Genomic DNA, 17013 nt, shown 5'->3' with positions numbered 1-17013 from the left:
GGTAAAGTTAGCACTGAACCTATCTGCCAGATAGGGATTTCTTCTTCTTCCCTTTTGCATTCTGCTGGTGGAACTGAATACAAGAAAACCTGTTTCTTTCCATGCAAGGGCAGAATGCACACAATGTTTACTGGGACCTGCTTCTATTGTGGAAATGGACTTAGCTAGATAGGTATGTATATGTCTGTGTGAAATGGTCAAGTTAGGGATGCCAGGTTAGTTAATTTGTTCAGGTTCAAACCCTGTACCTTGATTGCAAGAGATAAGATCCTGAATCCTCTACACCAACTACCAAACTGCTTAAATATGACTTTCAAGGCATTTTCAAGAAACTGTGAGCTTCAATGGAAGAGGAGCTTACTGATGTCCATGCTGTCTGTTTACAATGTGCAACTGTTTTGTCTAGAAAATGGTTGTTATTGTGCTATAAATTTTAAAAGAATTGGTAGTAGCACAACAGGTAGCATACTTGTGCCTTGATGCACAACGTTGTCAGTTCTACTCTCACAGCGTGCAGGTGGAGTGCTGATAATATGTTGTACTTTAGGGGACAGTGGGGTGCTTCAGTTCTGAGTATGTTCTCATTTGGTTGCGATGCCTAGTAACTATGAACCTGTTGCCAGTTTGCCATCCAGTCTTTATTGCAATATTACCAGTTTACCATTTTATTAATGTAACACAGGCAATTTATTCTTCAAGGGCAGCAGACACTGAATTTGTAGAGGAAACTGAAATATAAAGTAATTTGCTACCAGCAATCTCTTCATTAGTTACTGATCTCTTTAATGTGGAATTATTCAGATGACTTTTATTCTGCAGAGAAGTTTGAGTGGTCTTTTATGGTTGAAATGTTCTGAAATGGGCAGTTTTGTTGTTATTGGTTCATACATTTTGTTTCATTGTTTACTGCAAAAATGTTCAAAACTGCAAATTTAAAACACAATATAACAAGTAGCGCTGAATTATGTAAGAAATATAACTGAATACAATCAGGAAGGTGAATCAAAGAACACATTTAGGGATGCATAGCTCTGTAGAATGTGTGCAAGGGTCCCATGGTTTGAAAACAGCCCAAAAGGAAACTTTATCTCCAACCAGCCAAATGCATTTTCATTGAATGTGGGTTTCAATGATATTTCAATGAATGTGAGTTTCAAAGGCAGAGAAGTTTACTGTTAATGCTAAGTCTGTTTTCATTGTGAGAATGTATTGTTTTGCTTAGCAAATGTCTATCAGTGTTTGTATTATAAAATTTGAAATAAAAATTTTAAAGTATACACACTTATAGGTATGAACAGTGTTAATGGCAACTGGGGAGAAATAGCCAAGTAATGAGACACTGGAATGGTGTGGGGGGCAGGGATTGCTGTGTATGAGGGGGCCCAATTCATTACCCTGCCCAGGGTCCCATTTGGCCAGCTCTGGGTGGGGGCATATATACTGATCAATAAACAGACATGATCACAGGTGTGGATGGGGACATATACTGAACAGTAAACAGAGATGACCACAGGTGAGGATAGGGACATAGATATTCAAAAGTGAACAGAGATGACCACAGATGAGGAAGGGAATATATTTTGAACAGTAAATAATGAGCTTGATCCTGTGATTCTGTGCGCATTTCATTACCACATTCTTGTTCAACTACAGTACTGTCACCGCTGCCCCCATTTACTGGTCAATCTTATTTGCATTCATTAGGGAAAAAGACCCCCCCCCATACTTAAATTCCTCTTCTAAAGATAGCTCTACTCTCATCTCCAGAGAGAAGTCCACTCTGTTTTAAGATAGAAATGTGATCATGAATTTACAGGTGGTACTTTTCATTCAAGTCGCTGTACATTCTCCAGTGCATAGTAGAGATCCAATCGAGGCTAAGAGGACAAAACACCTTAGAAACAAAAGAAAATTAGCCCTCTTGTCTGCAAACCAGATGCTGTCTAGATATCAGCTGAGACTTAATAGCATGTCATTGAAAACTCATAAGGAGAAGAAGAAATAAGATACATCTGTGGATGAGTCCTGCTCATCGACTGTATCTGACCTAATGAAGAGAATGAGCACATAAATCTTGTTCCGCAGGCATGGGAAGTGATTAGCACACAGGAACAGCTCTGGAATATGTATATACATGCCACTTTCATGTCAACAAACACATACAGTAAATAGCGAAAAATCATCCTGACCAATTTAACATGTATGCAAGTACAAGGAGGTGATCAACTACTCTTTGGCCAGGATGAAATCCAAATTGCTCTTCTCGATTCAGAGGCTTAACTATTAGTTTCAGGTCACCTTTCTAGGACTCTAGTGTAGGCTCCTGCAGTGAGGTTGTGGAGTGTAATCCTCCATCTGTGGAACATATCCTCCTATTCCCCTTTTTGAAAATGGGGACCACCACCCCATTTGGAGTTCCATAAGTCCTGTCAATGCATTTGCAACTGTGAAAAATTCCATTAACCAAAACACATCAACAGTGATGCATTCTTATAGACTTTCCAGCTATACTTCATCTACTCTCATACTTTTTGCCCCAGTTGAACTGCTTAATCACTGCTACGACCTTGTGTGCAAAAACACATCCTATCCCACAAGATGATTCCAGCAGTTCCATCTCACAAAAGGCTATATTCACACATTCAAGAGCTTATCAGAATGTTTCCTCACATCCTTACAGTGTCCTTTGCTGAGGTCAGCATTTCTTCTTCACCGCTAAGAACAACCTGGGCAATGTCATATCTTCATGTCCTGGTTTATTAGATGATTAACCAGAACCACCATGAAGTCATCAAAAACTAATTTTTCATGGCTTCACCAAATTCCTGCTGTTGTTGCTACCTTCATTGCTGTTGGTGCATTTTATTATTCATGCTGGCATAGCATGGAGGACTTCTTCCTTTGTTCTTATATCATTCCGGATCACTGGTGTTCACTAACAGGTCCTTTACCTATGCATACCTCTAAACCAAGAAATCTGGACAAAGCCAAAAATAATCGGGGGACAACGATCCAAAAATAGAGACAGATTTTAAATGTTGCTCTTATAAACTTAGAAAGCTGCTAGAATAACATGATTTGTGTCCACATGCATTTTATGAAGTATGTGAAGTCTGAAACTCAAATTTATGTCATTATTTAGTGACTTCAACTCTCAGTGATTTAGTAGAAAACCTCAAACAGACCAAAGATATGAGGCAAAAATCTGGGCATTCTGCAAAAACCTGGACAGCTGAGAGGTATGTACCTATTTTCTTGACGAGCGTTGACCAAATTTTGAGCCCTTGCCACAAAAACAGCTACTGAGGTGTTAAATAGCATTCATTTAAACCACACATTATCAAACAGTTTATGAATATTGGAAAAATTGTTATATTATGCAGCACTGCTCCATTTTTTAGACACTCCCAGGACCCCCACCTCATATTTTGGGTTTCTGGATCTGTGTAGCCATCATCTGACTGAACTGACCACCTGAGCCCAGCACCTGTCTTGATATTATCATGCAGTAACTCCAAATATAAGAAATAAACGTAACCCTCTAGCTAATGCTAGTTCTCAGATACCTGGCCTGTTATCCAGTCTAATGCAAGTGTTGCCAAGCACAGATGATGATCTACTTTGTTGGTGACATGGTTTTGTGTCTGCACATAATCTTTGGTAGATAACACAAGTACTGTTTGGCTTATGACCCACTGCTGTAAACAAGTCTGTGCTGATTTAAAAGCACCAACACCCCTCCATCCATTTTACCTCATCCAAGAGATATTTCCTCCTTTGTAATAACTGTGATTTAACTAAACACTAATAAAGCACTAATTGCCTCTTACTTCATCCATTTTCTTTTACAGTCAGCAACGGAGGTCTTGTATTTGTAAGTAAAATCACTTGTTAATTTGTGTAGGAAATTGTCTTGGCATATGCAATGTATGTGGTCCTCTAGTCCAGAATGGGTATTAGAAAGTTAGCAGAATCCTACCAAGCTGGTATGTGAATTATGAACTGTCAGTCATAGGGGACTGACCGGGGCTGCCAGGGAAGTTAGATACAACTCCATAATTTAAGGTACTGTAAGCGATAAGAGCTATTACTGAAAGGCACAACAGTAACATATAACCTAGATACTTTGCATTGAGAAAAGTTTAAAACTGTCATAAAAGGTGGTTTTGCAGCATACACTTAACGGAAATTAAAGTAAGATGGTGAAGAAAGCACTGACACTATATCCAGCGATATGGCAAGAACTGAAACCAATGATTTAATATCATTGCCATTCTGAATGAATGCAAAACAAAATACTTAAAATTCTGTAGTCCTGACTGTGTCATACACATGGCAAAAAGCACATTTTGGTAGAAAGATACACTGTCAAACAAAATTAAGTAAGTAAGACAACACCCATGAGGTCATTGGGCATATTTCTTTATTATATTTATTGTTTGAAAACCATGCAAATGCATTGGTCAAAACACCCTTTTCAAAAATACACCCTGTTCAGCTTCAACCCAGGCCAGAGGCTCAGACATGCAATAAACAAGATGTCAGTTTCATATTAGTCAGGATAAGTTACAATGGGTGGTAAACTGCTCATCAAAATAATTGCATTTACAGTCAGAATCACATCACATTTATATTACAGCAGGGCATTTTGTGAATGCTGTGAAGATAATACAGATGAAAAGTAAGTATAATTTCAGAAAAGAAGTTTATTAACACAAACGCACTGATCTCACTGTAACTGGAGCCAAGCCATGTGAGATAGAAAAATCATGCAGGTTCTCTGCAGTGGTTACAAGTGCTGGAAAGGTTCCCATCCAGCATATTGTAGACATATATTTCAGTGATTTACTATTCCGATTCCGGGGGTGGAAAGGAATTCCAAAACTGCTTTTCTTTAGTCACAATTGAAGCACTTACCTCAGCACTTTGTGTGGTATAAGTTACTACAAGTCAGTTGCTACAGTTGTTAGTCCTTTTTTGCTCTTCAGTTTTTTGAGGGGCACAGCAGGCTGAGGAAAAGGACTGACCTGGCTCTTGCTTGTATGTAGCCCGAGTTTCTGGAAATGGACTTATTTCAAGATGTGAGGAGGGCCGCAGACCTGATTCTGACCAAGCTACCATATAGGTGGCAATCCACTAAGCACAGAAGAGGTTATCAGGGACCTGGGGACCCAGGTTGACAGTGGCCTTTCTTTTGACACTCACGTTGCTAAAGTGGTTAGTAAGACCTTCTACATTGCTCACCTGATCATGAAGGGATTCACATCCAGATCTAGTGAGGTCATTGTTCTCCTGTACTCTTTACTTATCAGACCAATGATCGAGTACAATGCCCCATTCGGGATGTATCTCACCCGACATCTGCAGCAATTGGAGAGACCCCAAAAGTTCCTCACCAAAAGGATAAAGGGACTCCAAAATCTGTCATATGCTGCCAGATTGAAGAAACTCCAGCTCTGTTCAGTTGCATACCATCTGCTCAGAGGTGACATGTGCCTGACATACAAGGCTATGTCCAACCCGGAATTAATGGACATGCTCCACCTCAAAAAATCCAAATCCACCAAAACCACTAGAGCAAGCAACTTAAACCTTAGCACGGATATAAATAGGATGTGCTGGAGGGATAGATTTATCACTCAGAGACTCCCTATGCTGTGGAATAAAATCCCGGTCCATGTGAGGCAGAGCACCTCGCTGGCTCTGTTCAAGAGAAATCTTGACCTGTGGATGGGAGATCGTAGGTTTATCCCGGGAATCATCCCTGTGTCACTGCTGGACAAAGGCACAACAAACTAATGGGCACAGTATTTTTTCATATAATAGGCTTATAAATGCCTTAAGGCAGATAGCCTAGTATAAACCTATGAACCTATGAACCTATCTTATTATCCTGTTCGGATCACTGCATTTGAGAATAATTTTGTTTTCTCCTTAACATAGAGTTGGGTGGTACACCATGGGTGGGCACCACTCGGCACTAGATGAGACAGTTATAGCTCTCTCTCAAATTATGCAAGAAAAGCATGTCCGTTCAGGAATGAATTCATCTGTACCCATCTAATCATCGGAATGAATTTATCTGTACCCATCTAATCATCCAAGCTTGATTTGAAGAATGCGAGGGTATCACATTCTTTAACAAGCAAGTATGGGATGAGATAGGTACTAGGTCATACATTTGTCTATCCATCTAGGCTATTTCTCTGTAGATGAACCCTTGAGTCTCTTGTTCTGCTATTAATGCAGGAGATCAGGGAGGATGAAATTCCTAAAAATTTGGAATGCAAGTGATAGCGCATCCTGTAACAGCCTATAAGGCAATGAGTAATCAGAAAGCACATCAAACCTTTCCTGTCGACTCAGAGACTTCAGACCAGCTGTCTTCCTAGTTAGGAATCTCTGGGGCCTTTCCACTTGGTTAATATGACTAGAAAGGTACATCTGAAAAGATCTAGCTAAGGCAATTAATAATGGTATGGTAACCTCTTTTGGCCTGGGTATGTCTTTGGTTATTAGTTTTGCTAAACAGAACATTTTTATGACAACTGCAGTTACATGATGTTTGAATGAGAGGGAAATACTGACTCAGGTTTCAAGATCTTTAACTGCATTGTCATTTTGGGAAATAGTTTTTGCTGTATTTTGGTGGAAAGGCTGTTTACCAAATTAGACAACACAACACTACTTAACATTTATTTTTTTCAATACATTATTTGTTTATAACAGTAAGTTTCTGTTCCTGTTGTAATTAGACTGTAAAAGTGAGGATTTGACAATAACACTGACTTTGCAGTCATCTGCATACTTAATTAACAATAGAGCCTTATTTAGGCCTGGAGATTGGGTGAGTAGATGTCAAACTAGACTGGTCCCAGTATAAAGCCCTTGAGGACACCTGTGGCTCCTGTCATACTTACAGAGGAGGGACATGTCACTCAGACAATGTGGGTTCTGTCTTTTAGCCAGTTAGCTATCCGCTTCATCACAACAGGATTGACGCTTAGGAGACCATGGCACAAACCGCCCTTTGTTTTGATGTTGCCCATGTTTCACCTGGGTTTGGACCTGTTGAGTTAACTGGATTTTGTTTTTATTTGCTTTTATGGTTATTTGACATTTGTATCACCTGGGTTTGGACAAGACAAGAAATGAGTGATTTGGATTTGAGTGCTGATGATTTTTGGGCCTGGTAGTTGTAGCTATTGTTCTTGGTGGGAAGGGGAACTGCTCTATCTCTGTCTGCCTGAATCAGCTGCTGTTTGTCCTGAGTGGTTTCTTACTGTTTGCTGTCTGTTGTTCCCTTCTTACAGAGTGGCATTTTCACTTTTCCTATTTGCATACTATGTCTGGTATGGGAATAGTTTAGTTTCATGAGTTGGCATGTTATTGTACACATCTGTGGTACACTGTGCTTGTTGGAATCCCCCACCTCACTATGGTTAGCAACACACAATGAGTTTTAGGCTCATAGGTAATTACTAGATTATCAGTGTGCAGACTATTACAAGCCTACCCAATATCCAATGGTCAGACTCGAACCCTGCAACTTGTATCTGTGAGGTAATCACCTTAAACATTATGCCAACACCATCCATGTCCATATATCGTATATCACCACCATAATTATTGTCATCCTCTTGGTCTGTAATTATCAGATGCGATTATGTCTTTCTGCATTTCTTGCTATTTTCCTGAGGTCCGTCATTTTAAGAATGAGCCTCGTGACCTGGTTCATTCAGCTGATGTTAGGACAGAAGGGCTGCTTCTCAATCTTTGCGTTAGTTCATTAGTTACCTAGTCACTAATATCTGGCAAAGTATTGGTCTCTGTTGATATGAATCTGCAATTTGGTCTGTGTCGGTTTTTTACCAGTCTGCCCACTTTAGGGGCTCTGAAGCAGCGTAGCAACTGCTTCATGCTTATACATCAGAAGTAAATTTGATCTTTTACATTTATTAATTATGAAAGGTATAAATGCTTGCCAAACTTAACCTCTCACACACCCTACATGTCAACAAGCAGGATAACACTGCATTGCAACCACTAATATTAGACCCACTATTGCCAATATTTACCTCAGCCATCTGAACAAAGCCTGACCACATAATACTACTCCTGCTAACACGTTACTTGCACCCTCCCCCACAACTAAAATCACCCTGGCTTCATGCCTGCTTCCATAAAGACTCCCAAGACACTAGCCACACATGGTACTGTATTAGTAACAAGTGACTCTGTAGTTAGGCAAATTCATGTGATGAAAGTGTCACAGTCTCCAGGAGTGGGGATGCGAGCAGTGTCTTTAGGGCCTTTCACCCCAAGTATGAGTGTACTGTCATTGCCGCCCAAGTCAGGGTGAATGATTGTACCCTGGGGAAATGTAGAGAAATATAGCTGAACTATGTATGCATGTGTCTGTGGCAAGAAAGATGGTTCTCTTCTGAAATGTAGGTACTCAAAATGGTGAGTGCCAGCAGCCAAAAAAAATACCAAAACCACAGGAGAAGAACGAACCTCGAAAATCAGTCTTCCTTTAAACTTTTCTTCAGGGGGCAAGCCTCTTGCACAACCCCATGTGGGGGGGGCAAGCTCCAAATGCCCCCCAATTTATATATATCAACACCAAGACTGCCATACCTCTGAGAAAAGGGAATATTCTGAGAAATGGGCATCTCAGACTTAGTATATGTAAGTCCGTCTTTTCGACCATTCAGTGTCTGTCATTTCAAACGGTTACCAGGAAAGACAATCATCTTAAGCAGTATCTTACCTTCCCTGAGAATAGTATTCCGATTTCAAAAAACAAATTGAGGTCATCAATTGGCTTCGTAAAGGATGGCATTCCTTGTGAATCCAAATTGGCAGGTTAAGCTCTTTTGCCAGGGATGGCATTCACTTATCTCCTCAAGGCTATGACATTTTCTGCTCCCACAGTACAATTATTTTAGCAAAATTCATTTCTTGGACATTGTAATGTAACAAATTCATATCCAGCTGACACTAAGATGGCTTTGATCAATGTTAAGAATCTGAACAATAAATTGCCTGATTGGGAGACCTTCCTGATGTACTATATCATCCATATATGTGTTGTTACAGAAGCTGGTTTCAATGATCTGATAACACTACCTTTATAGCAGGTTACAGTAACTACCACTCTTTTAAACCATCTGGGGGTGCTGGGGGTATATCTGTTTTACCCACTTAGATATTAACTTCAGCACCTTGACATTTTAGAAACATTTGATAATGTTTTTCCACCTTATTGTCAACTACAGAGCCCCTAATGACCACAGTAGGTACCTCAAGAAGTCTATTCCATATTTGTGAAATTCCAGTAGCCTAATTCCCGGTAAAACTACTTCAGTTATCATCAATTGGTTATGGCCTTACACAAATAGCAGGAAATATGCCCAACATTTCCCAGAGTTTATTAGTGCAAACTTCATAGATCCAATTATTCAAGTTTCCACGAGAGAGAGAGACAGAAATAAATACACTTGTTCTTGTCCTTAAGAATGCTGTCTTTGCCTGCACACCTTCTAATGCTTCCCCTTCCTTCATGAAATCTGACCACCAGAAATTCACCTTTTTCATCAAAATTAGTACCAAATTGCACACAAAGTCATTGTATTCGAGGACTTCTCCAAAGCCAGTCTTTTGTCCACATCTGGTGGCCTTAAGAATTTCAGAAGTTCTTTGGTCCCTACTTAACTGAATTTTCTAAAGTCACCACATCTACTGCCCATGATTTTTACAGCCATCTTAGCCAATGTGTAGATACTTCGGTACTTATCATACATAAGTACAGTGGAAAATTCAGGGGTTATTCCTTGTGGTGGAACTCTTAGATAAATGTTATAATAGGAGGAGAAAAGTATATGGATCATGTAAAAATTTTCCACAATCTGCAAGATCTTAAATGCTTTATTAAGAAGAAAGAGGTAGAAAATGAATTCAGGGTAGCTAATTCTTTGTAGGAATACTTTAAGGCTTTGTCCAACTATATTAGCACTACAAGGGGGATTTTAACCATATTAGTAATATAAGCTGTAATGTAAGATACTGCACAAAACTTATAGCGAATAGTGCCACCTAGTCTGTTACCAAAACCATAGCAAATGTCCTGACAAATGTAGCTTACATATTTTCCCTCCCTCCCATTCCAATGTCTTCTCCATTGAATCCCTTAGCACTGATTCTCCCATTATCACTTTCTGGGAGCCATTACCAGAAGAAATAAAAATAACAGCATTGTGAGCCAGGAAACAAACCAGGCTGCTTGTTGTCACAATACATATTATTGCTGAATGCCTAACTAGAGTTTTTAATCTCATACTTTGCACAGGTAACATGACTGTGCTCCACAGAACATCAGTCATGTTGCCACTACATAAGGGGGGGTGCTGTATTTGACCTAGAAATTATAATCCTGTTAGCCTCACTAGTATTATCTGTAGGGCCATGGAGCCGATTACAGTCTGTCTCATTAGTAACAAAACTGATAACTTACAAACAGTCCTGTCAATATGGTTTTTTGAGGAGTAGGTCTTGTTTTCTTAATTGGGGTGACTTGCTGTATAGAAAGAGTACAATTCAGAGCAGTAGGCAGTAGCCTTAGTTACAAGGTTTTATGGAGTGCTCTACTATTTATCAGTAAGACCTATAATGTTACGGACATTAGCTGGGTTTAAAGACCCTACACTTCTGAAGTGCAGCCAAACAATCCACTTATGCCGTGCTGACAAGGTCATAAGAAGGCTGAAACATGCATGTCCACAGCTAGTGGGGCTTGACATTATTGGCTTGAATGAATCCATAAGGACTTTAAAAGGAAAAAGTCAAGGATAGTCAGAAGCCATACAGCTGAAACACTTGACGTCCTTAAGGGGTCATTTGCAAATATCCCATAAGCCTCTATTACAGGAGGCTTAAGGTATCTCACAGTGAAAACTGTAATTTGGCTAGGTTTTTCTTGTAGTTTTTACTAACTGGTCTGTCTTGTGTGACCTTTTTACTCTTTGGTTGGATGTTAGTTAGGATATTTCCAGACACCTTACAGTTATGGACATCAGTTGGGTTTAAAGACCATGTGCTTCTGAAATGTAGCCAAACAGTCCACTTATGCTTTGCTGGCAAGGTCATAAGAAGGCTGAAACATGCATGTCCATAGCTAGTGCAGTGTGGCTTTATTGGCTTGAATGAAGCCATAAAGACTTAAAAAGGAAAACAAGTGAACGTTTATGGACATTCAGAAACCATAAAGCTCAAACATTTGATGTCCTTAAGGGTTTATTTGCATATATCCCATGGATGTTTATTACAGGAGGTTTACAGTATCACACAGTGAAATCTCTAGCTTGGTTAGGTTTTTCTTGAAGTTTTTACTAATTGGTTTGTCTGTGTGACCTTTTTAATCTTTGGTTTGTAAATGCCGTAAGTAGTACATCATTGGTTTTGGAGTAATCCTAAAGTGCAGATAAATTATTAGAAGCCTAGAGAAAAAAATACAATATCAGTGTATCCAACACTGATATACAAAATGACAAAGAAAAAAAAAAGAAATGAAGTGGGATTCCCCATGATTAATTGTGGTATGACTTCTAAGATATGACAAGTGAAACCCTCCATATAAGGGTATACTAAACATCAGGGATATGGCAAGTGAAGGCCATCACATATGGGTTCAAGAAGCAGATGCATTTATAAGATATTGATTTTTCACCATCCTGTAGTTTGCCATTTTATTTACATGCATTTGTAGTCCTGATATTCCCATGTATACCCAACCCGGAGAAGGTTTTTACTTCCTTTCCTTGGTTATTAGTACCTGACAGGACTCAGCAATACTGTTATACATCACTACAACAATGGCCATAAGATGAAAGAAGAGGTGACTACTCCAGGTGCAAACTGTTAGGAGGGCATATCAGCATAGACAAGGTGCTGATTGGTGCCTGTAAGGTGAAGCGTACAAGTTGTGGTGATCACTTAAGCAGTCACTGTTATTATTGAGGAATTTCACCAAGTGAGTAGCACTATGATGAAAATACTATATAGTAACTTTAATCCTCAACTCCAGTTTTGAAGGGGGACGTCAACTGGGGAATTCCCAAGGGTACCAATTGTGCAAGTTACCGCTCTTGACAATATATTATGTCCAGAAAATAGTTACAGTCTGAGTCTTTGCCCAGTCTCAGCAATGGGAGTTTAATGCGCTGATGTGTTTGAAACCTTAGAGACTAGTGAGTAACTAATGACAAAGAAATGGTTAATTTTGCAACAGCAAATCATTTTTCAGTTCAAATAGTTGTTAGGAATTCTACTTTATATGCAAACAAAATTAGAGTTATTGATTCCACAAAGTTTGATCATAAAGATATTAATGTGACTATGATGAAAGTAATATACCAGAGGTCAACTTGAGACCCGTATTTAGTTACCATTGTATTAGCTTTTTTAAGAAATGCTGGATGCCTGGATGAAAGTCTGGTATGGATCTCTGAATTGGTTTCAGTGCTACTTTGATAACTATTACTTCAGTCGTCATCATCATCATCATCAGCCCCCTTTTTCCCATTTTCTGCATGGAGTTGGGGTATCGTGTTAACTGTCACCATCTCCCTCGATTCAAGTGCCACGCTCCTGCCTTCTTCAACACTCATGCCTGACTGTCACAGATCTTCTGCTACATAATCCATCCATCTCTTTGCTGGCTGCCCTCATTTTCTCTTGCCTTCTTTCTGTCTGCCCCAAATCTTCACCAAATTGTCTTCTGCTTTTCTGCATGTGCCTGAACCACTGTAATCTGTTTTCTTTGATTTTTCTGCAAATGGAGCTACTTTGGCTTCTGCCCTTAAGTCTTCGTTTCTTCATCTGTTCAACAATATGCATCCTACCACCCAACTCATGCACTTCATTTCAGCTTCTTTGGCATTCTTCTGCCATACACTATACCTGACACTCTATGTCAGTTCGCTGCAGCCCCTCTGATTCTAGCTTTGGTCTCTTCATTCAGACATCCCTTCTCCTCAACCACCCCTCCCAGATACTTGAAACTGTTAACCTGTTCCACTATCTCCCTTTCTATCTCAATTCTGAGCTTTGTCAGATTTTCCCCTATTTCTTGCCATTACCACTGTCTTATCTGTACTCAATTTCATCCCATGTGCCTTCAGTTTTGCATTCTATTCCCCTACCCTTTGCTGAAATTGTTGCCCAGAGTCTTCCTGTAATGCCACATACAGCATACAGCAACTTTTTTTGATCTGCTAACCATTACTTGAGGACTAGGGTGATATTTTTTTCCCTTTTTTGTCTTTCATTCTGATAGTTACCAAAACTCCCAGCAGAAAAACAGAAGAGGTGTAGAAGCGGTATAAATTCTTTCCTTTCAGTATATCATAAAATGCCAATAGCAAATAATACCAGCAGCAGAACAATATTAGCAGCAGTCTAGGTTGTAAATATCACAGACCAATAATCAAAGAATAAAAGTGAAATTTATTATAAAACAGGGTTAGCACTTTCTCTGTAAAGTTTCATTAGACCACAATTACAAACATTGAATTAACATTTAAATACTAACTACCAAGTAAAATTGTGTCATTTTTCACCAATTAGATTCAAACATGTCACAAGTTGCTAAGCTACTGTATACACAGCAAAAAAACTTCAGTTGCAAATAAATAAAACACTTATGAAAACAAAACAAAAAAGACATGTAAAAATCACCTTTCCAGCCTTCTCCTTCTCAGGCATAATACAAATTACTAAACTACTGCATACACAGCAAAAAACTTCAGTTATAAATAAATAAAACACTTCCAAAAAGGAAAAACCTTTAAAATAACCTTTTCAGCCTCCTTCTTTTCAAATTGGGTTTCATTGATACTTATTCATTAAGTCCATGTCCCAAGTGAAATCTTCACGAAAAAAATCCATCTCAGTTCAACTAATTCTGCATCATTAACCTTGTCCCCTTGTGTGGGACTATCTACTCTGAAAGTAGGGATCTTCCTAGATCCAGAGGTGTGGTCTTCTGTTTGCTGTTAATTAACTTTGTATACCTCTCTCTAAACAGTGCTTTATCCTGTAAGGGGTGCTTTAGTAACAAATACTTAAAATCTTAGTGGGTAACCCGGAGTTTGTGCCAACAATTGCTTCAGATTGTAAAAAAAACTACCAGGGAATGGAAAATACTAGACACTGTGTTCCTAAAGAAATTACTGTTACTTCAAATCAAGTTTTACCACCATTGATGTGCATTGATCATGGGCATTATAAAGGTTAATTTGTTGCTATATAATGCTACCAAACCAAAATCTAAACCAATGCAAAGAAGGTTAATTACAGATTATATGGAAGTAAAACAGTCACTATGTAAAACTAACTGGAGTGAGGTATTCAGTGGAAAAAGTGCAGCTGGAATGTGAAAAGTTTTGAAAGAGAAATTGTTTGAGTGTAAAAAATCAAAAAAATGTTTAACATCAGGATCTAGGCATACAACATCAGGGGGATATATTTCTCTAAGAACAAGATATCTGATTAAGGGGAGAGACAAAAAATATAAGAAATGGAAGAGAGGTCAAATTAGAACTTTGAAAACTGAAATAAACAAGCTGGACAAACAGATTAAGCACAGTGTGAGACAAGATCAAGAAAATTTGAAGAACATTTATGTAAAGATATTGAGCATAATAGGAAATCTTTTTATAGCTAGATACACAAGATGTGGAAGGAGTAAAGACACACAAATTGATAAACTGTGTGCAGATTTTAAAATTTATTCTCAGACAACAAATTATATATTTAAAAAGTCCTATGCAAAACAGTTTGGCTCCACAAAAGGGGTAGTAAGTAGTCCTAGTGAAATCCAGGTAACCCCAGATACTGGAATAAAATTGGATTATATTGAAAAAGAACTGCACAAACTGGATCCAAACAAAGCACAGGGAAGAGACGGAATTAGTAACAATGACCTGAGAACACTTCAGCAAGAACTTGCAGTACCATTATATTTATTATTCACTAGGTCATATGAATATGGAGAGAATCCTCAGGATTGGAGACCTGTGCTTATTAAACCTGTCTTCAAAGGAAAGGGGAGTAGGGCAAACCCAGAGTCATATAGACCCTTGAGTCTACTTACATGTTGTGGAAAAATAATGGAGAAGGTAATATTGGATAAGTTATTGTCAGAACTGGATAGGTTAGGATTTGAAACCATATGTCAGAATGCATATGTTGAAAACAGATCTATTGCCACCTGTAACATGATGTTCTATAACAATATAATAACAGCTATGAATATAAAATTGTGCTGTAATGTAATTTATATAGATTTAACTTCAGCATTTGACATGGTCATACTCAAAATGTTGATCAATAAATTAGTACAAGTAGGTATTGATCTATTCTTGATAAGATGGATAGCTTTGTTACTTACAAATAGGAATATGGCAAGTATCATACAACAATTGGAGAGGTGAAATCCTCGGTTACAGTTAAGGTGTCCTACAGGGCTCTGTCCTAGACCCTTACTTGTTTAGATTGCATCTTTCAGACCTAACTTTTTTTATCTGAGGTGTTCTACTATCTATATGCAGATGACCTGAAACTGGGTAAACTGATTACATGTGTTACAGATAAGGCATGTCTGCAAAATAACTTGACTAAATTGACCATTTGGGCACAGGAGAATAATATGCTGATAAATACATCAAAATCTAAGCATATGAGATTTGGGAGACATAAACTAAAATGTGAATATTTAATACAGAACAGTGATTGAAACTCTAGACTCTTTTAAGGGCATGGGTATATGGGTAGATTCAGCTATGAGTTTTTCTAATCATATCAACCAATTGGTTAATAATAGTTATAGAACTATTGGTTGTATAAAAGATTTATAAAGTCTAGGAAATCAAAAATGATGAAGTCATTGTTTGTTAGTTACATTAGACCCAAACTTGAGTATGGAATAACAATATGGAAACTCTTTAAGAAAACAGGGGTACATATTACGTTATCGAACTTTCAAAAGTTTGAACATCATATGGTCGACACCATATGATCAAACTTTTAAAAGTTTGAATGTTTCAACGGAGATTTCCATACACTGCGGAATGGGAAGATTTCCCCTTTCCTGCACTGTAGTGCAATCTTGGAGTTGGTATATTTAAAGAGTGGGGGGATACTAAAATATCTGCACTTATACAGTGTCTCTTACAGATATCTAACAAGAGATCTTATTCATGTATATAGGGCATTTAGAGACAATTACCTCTGGGAATGTTTGGGGTTATCAAAAAGTACTACAGAATCATCAGACAACCTATGTAGGAGATTCTATAGGAATGAGAAGTGCACTAATTGTCAGACAACCTATGTAGAAGATTCTATAGGAATGAGGAGTGTACTAATTGATTCTCTGACAGAGTAGCTGATGCTTGGAACAGACTACCTAATTACATTAAAGCAAGTACTAGTGTAGATATTAACAAGTGTTTTGGTATATTGGCAAGCTAGAAGGGCATTAATGCCCGTGCTTGAAATGTTTGTATGTATGTATGTGGATCTTTCTGCTCCGATGGAAGTTTTTGTTGATTTTAGCCATTAGTTTAAACACCTACACTGCTGTGATCACTGTGTACCTGGTATACAGGTAGATTTTAGTAGACTGGCCTGGGATTCTTCTAGGCTTGCTTCCTTGATGACTAGCTGCAGGCAGGTGAGTACCATCTTTAAGGCATATGGCTACAGTAATGGTTTTGCATGTTTGTCTTAGATCTCATAAAATGTTTCCACATGTCTTTGCTTAGATGTGTCAGAGACAGCTGATGCTACTGTTGGCTCATCCTTTGCCAATCCAATTATGGGATGGTGGAGATCCAGTGTTTACAAAGTTTTCCTTTTTTATAGAGCATGTGAAAATTTGTAAAAGATTTGTGGATGACTTATTTTTATAACTGATACTGTAGAAGAAGATGTGCTGAAATTTATAACAGA

The sequence above is a fragment of the Protopterus annectens genome, chromosome 16.part0, assembly GCF_019279795.1.
Source record: "Protopterus annectens isolate FY-2018-M chromosome 16.part0, PAN1.0, whole genome shotgun sequence".
In the NCBI taxonomy this organism is placed as follows: domain Eukaryota; kingdom Metazoa; phylum Chordata; order Ceratodontiformes; family Protopteridae; genus Protopterus; species Protopterus annectens.
This window is presented reverse-complemented; position numbering follows the sequence as displayed.